Consider the following 5000-nt stretch of genomic DNA (forward strand, 5'->3'; position numbering starts at 1 on the left):
AACCCAGGGATAGAGGGATGACCAACACAGGGAGATAGAGAGAGAGAGGGATGACCAACAGCGTGATAGAGGGATGATAGAGGTGTCAGATTAAGGATGTAGGTGTCAGATTAGGGATGTAGGTGTCAGATTAAGGATGTCGGTGTCAGATTAGGGATGTAGGTATTGTAGGTAAAGAGTGTAAACTGTGGAAAATTAATAAAATGCTTGTAGGACACATAAACACATGTCCCACTGCTGTCAGAACTGCAGAATCACTCCCCATCTTCCGCCGGAGACTGAAGACTACACCTTGACTGTCTCTCCTGAGATATCTACTAACTAGGGGTGCAACGGTTCAGTTGGCCCACGGTTTTTGGGTCACGGTTTCGGTTTGGCTGTGGTAAGGGTTTTGTGGGTAAGGAGAAAAGAAATGCTACTATTTATTTATAAACTGTTACTTTACTTTTTTGCGTATACTTACGGAACTGTAACATTCAGACACATTCCAGAATATGACTGGTTGCATATACGACACACGTGAAGCAATGCCAACAAGGTTGAGCTGTATTTGAGGAGAGCTGGATGGCTGGACATAGACAAAGAGAATCTTGACACGTGTGTGTGTGCGTGTGTACACTAGCCTACTTGGCATCTAATCACTAGCGTGTTTCTGTGTGGATATCACGTGTGACCAAACGTGTGAAACAGTTGTGTGCTGTGAATTCTGTTGCACCTGTTCTGTTGTTCTGTGGTGAACTAATAATTTCTATTGTCACATCCAGTCTCTAACTAGTTTCTCTCTAACATTACCTGCCAGACCAGAGTAAAGGCAATATGATATATATTATATAATAATATATTATATTATATATATTATACAGTAAGTATATAATAACACTTTTTTGTCAAATATATTTGTTGTAAATTGCTTTAGAATAAGGCATCTGCTAAATGCCAAAAATGTAATGTAAAATGTAAAATGTACACGTACACGTACACACACACACACACACACACACACACACACACACACACACACACACCCACACACACACACCCACACACACACACCCACACACACCCACACACCCACACACACACACACACACACACACACACACACACACACACACACACACTCACACCTCCATTGCCCCTGACAGAGCTAGAGTAGGGTAGATTCACCTCCGGGGCAGATTTATTCTATAGTGATTCACTTCACCATAAGAGCATGATGCACTTAGAATCCCAGGGACGTGTTTGACGGTTTCATTACAAGCATGTGTAAGTGTCCGTGTCCTAGAGAAGGACCATACTGGTGGCTGGTGGAGGTAGACATCAGAGGACAGGGGAGGCTGGTGGAGGTAGACATCAGAGGACAGGGGAGGCTGGTGGAGGTAGACATAGGAGGACAGGGGAGGCTGGTGGAGGTAGACATCGGAGGACAGGGGAGGCTGGTGGAGGTAGACATCGGAGGACAGGGGAGGCTGGTGGAGGTAGACATCGGAGGACAGGGGAGGCTGGTGGAGGTAGACATCGGAGGACAGGGGAGGCTGGTGGAGGTAGACATAGGAGGACAGGGGAGGCTGGTGGAGGTAGACATAGGAGGACAGGGGAGGCTGGTGGAGGTAGACATCGGAGGACAGGGGAGGCTGGTGGAGGTAGACATCAGAGGACAGGGGAGGCTGGTGGAGGTAGACATCAGAGGACAGGGGAGGCTGGTGGAGGTAGACATCAGAGGACAGGGGAGGCTGGTGGAGGTAGACATCAGAGGACAGGGGAGGCTGGTGGAGGTAGACATCAGAGGACAGGGGAGGCTGGTGGAGGTAGACATCAGAGGACAGGGGAGGCTGGTGGAGGTAGACATCAGAGGACAGGGGAGGCTGGTGGAGGTAGACATCGGAGGACAGGGGAGGCTGGTGGAGGTAGACATCAGAGGACAGGGGAGGCTGGTGGAGGTAGACATCAGAGGACAGGGGAGGCTGGTGGAGGTAGACATCGGAGGACAGGGGAGGCTGGTGGAGGTAGACATCAGAGGACAGGGGAGGCTGGTGGAGGTAGACATCGGAGGACAGGGGAGGCTGGTGGAGGTAGACATCGGAGGACAGGGGAGGCTGGTGGAGGTAGACATCAGAGGACAGGGGAGGCTGGTGGAGGTAGACATCAGAGGACAGGGGAGGCTGGTGGAGGTAGACATCGGAGGACAGGGGAGGCTGGTGGAGGTAGACATCAGAGGACAGGGGAGGCTGGTGGAGGTAGACATCAGAGGACAGGGGAGGCTGGTGGAGGTAGACATAGGAGGACAGGGGAGGCTGGTGGAGGTAGACATCAGAGGACAGGGGAGGCTGGTGGAGGTAGACATCAGAGGACAGGGGAGGCTGGTGGAGGTAGACATCGGAGGACAGGGGAGGCTGGTGGAGGTAGACATCAGAGGACAGGGGAGGCTGGTGGAGGTAGACATCAGAGGACATGCTCTTTGTAATGCATGTGATGGATGATGATAAGTTGATTTCTGGGATGGATCTGTGGCAGTGCCGTGACCCCCCCCCCCCCCCCCGCGCCCCCCCACCCACACACACACACACACACACACACCCCCCGCGCCCCCCCACCCACACACACACCACAACCCCCCCCCCCCACCCACACACCCACACACACACACCACAACCCCCCCCCCCCCACCCACACACACACACACACACACCACAACCCCCCCCCCACCCCGCCTCAGCATGAGGAGGGGAGAGCTTTCACATACATACATCACACCCCCTGCAGTTTAAGTACAGTACAGCGCATCACACACGCACACACACACGCACACACGCACACACACACACACAGGCACACATGACACAGGCAGCATGACACAGGTAAGGCTGCTGACTGACCAACTAACGGCATGTGACATCATCATCATTACATCACTGTCATTGACACCCAGTTAACAAGTACTGATTTGGTGTGCAGTGTCACGATGACACTCTACCTCCATATGCACCTTAACAACAACAACAACAACAACAACCACAACAACGACAACAACAACAACAACAACAGGACTGAAATATGGACGTCTCTGTATGATGACATCACAGTGTTTCTGTTTCTGCGCTCCCCTCTTCTTCTTGTTCATATCAGGTGAGTCTGGAGTCATTAGGTCAACATCACAACAAAGCGTAGCATTAGCTCATTAGGTCAACATCACAACAAAGCGTAGCATTAGCTCATTAGGTCAACATCACAACAATGCGTAGCATTAGCTCATTAGCTTATCTGCACAGTCATCCTAAGCCTCTATTGATGCCGGTCATTTTCCACCCGGGGTAATCAGATGATCTTTGAAATATAAGATGATCTTTGAAATACCACACACACACACACATGAACACACACGCACACACACACACACACACACACACACACACACACTCACACACACACACGCTCACACACACACACACACACACACACACACGCTCACACACACACGCTCACACACACACACACACACACACACACACACACACACACACACACAGACTTAATTCAAACAGATCTTTTGACATGGGAGAAGGCGGTGGTGAGGGTAAGAGGGCCATGTGGGTAACCAAATGAGCTGTTTGCTGTGGACCCACACACACACCTACACTGTGCGCCGCCGACAGTGTCACCACCACCCACAAACGGATAAGAACTTTCCCCAACCAGAAGCCTTGGATGAACAGAGGGGTCCGCTCACTGCTGCAGGTACGAGACGCCACTTTCAGAACAGGCGACTCAGAGGCCTGTAGCTCAGCCAGGGCTAATCTGAAAAGGGGCATCAGGGAAGCCAAGCTCAACCACAAACTGCGGATCAAGGAGCACTTCCAGAGCAACTCTCTGACCCCCGTCGTATGTAGCAAGGCATCCAAATGAGCTGTCTGTTGTGGAGTCATACACACACCTACACTGTGGCTGGTAACTCTGCAGGCGGCCATGTTTTAGATACACCTGCGCTGTGTTCCTGGTAACCCAAGCAGGCTGCCATGCTGATCACTAATTCATGGGTGTCTCTATGAGCGGACATCCTGAGGCGGAGGAAGGGGGGAAGGGGGAGGAAGGTGGGGAGGGGGAGGAAGGGGTCGGGTTACTGATGTTAAAAAGTGACCATGCTCATCTGCCATCGCCATGCTTCCTGCTGTGACCCACTCCCATTGTGTATGTGCTTGTGCGTGCGTGCGCGCGCGCGTGCCTGTGTCTTTGTGAGAGTGTGCGTGCATGTGTCTAATGCGTGTGTGTCCAAGTGTATATGTAGACAATCTCAATTGAAAGTGCTTTCTAGTCCAAGAAGGGTCAACTTAATCTGTGTTCAGGGAACCAGACCGCTAGCTCAGTGAGGCTAGCTCAGTCAGGCTAGTTCAGTCAGGCTAGCTCAGTCAGGCTAGCTCAGTCAGCAGACAGTGTCACCACCCACAAACGGATCCTCAAACTTTCCCCAACCAGAAGCCTTGGATAAACAGAGGGGTCCGCCCACTGCTGAAGGTACGAGACGCCACTTTTAGATTAGGTGACGCAGAGGCCTATAGCTCAGCCAGGGCTAATCTGAAAAGGGGCATCAGGGAAGCCAAGCTCAACCACAAACTGCGGATCAAGCAAGGAGCACTTCCAGAGCAATTCTGACCCCCGTCATATGTAGCAAGGCATCCAGGCCATCACGGATTACAAACCCCAAAATGCAGCCCACCCCCACCAGCACTGCTTCCCTAACCAACAAGCTCAACCACTTCTATGCTCACTTCGACCGGGACAACAGAAGTAACAGCCATCAAAGCTGAGCCCCTCCAAGACGACCAGCCGCTCACGCTCTCCACCACCGAGCACTGAGCAAAGTGAATATATAAAAAGCTCTGAGGGTGGCGCCTGGGTCCGACAGGGCCAGTGTTGCCAGATTGGTCTGATGTTAACCAGCCCAATAAGTGCTCAAAATCCGCCCAAATTGATAAAAACCAGCCCAAATATTATAGCATGTAATA

At 51.6% G+C, this 5000-nt stretch overlaps 1 protein-coding gene across 1 annotated transcript in view; it reads right to left on the minus strand.

Moving 5' to 3' along the window:
* Positions 1–5000, minus strand: part of rcan3 (regulator of calcineurin 3) — a gene marked incomplete at both ends in the record, with an annotated part of 50007 nt that overhangs the window by 8034 nt on the left and 36973 nt on the right. The gene's annotated exons all lie outside the window — the stretch shown is intronic.

Source organism: Nansenia antarctica (genome assembly GCF_963989245.1).
Source record: "Nansenia antarctica genome assembly, chromosome: 1".
NCBI lineage: Eukaryota > Metazoa > Chordata > Actinopteri > Argentiniformes > Microstomatidae > Nansenia > Nansenia antarctica.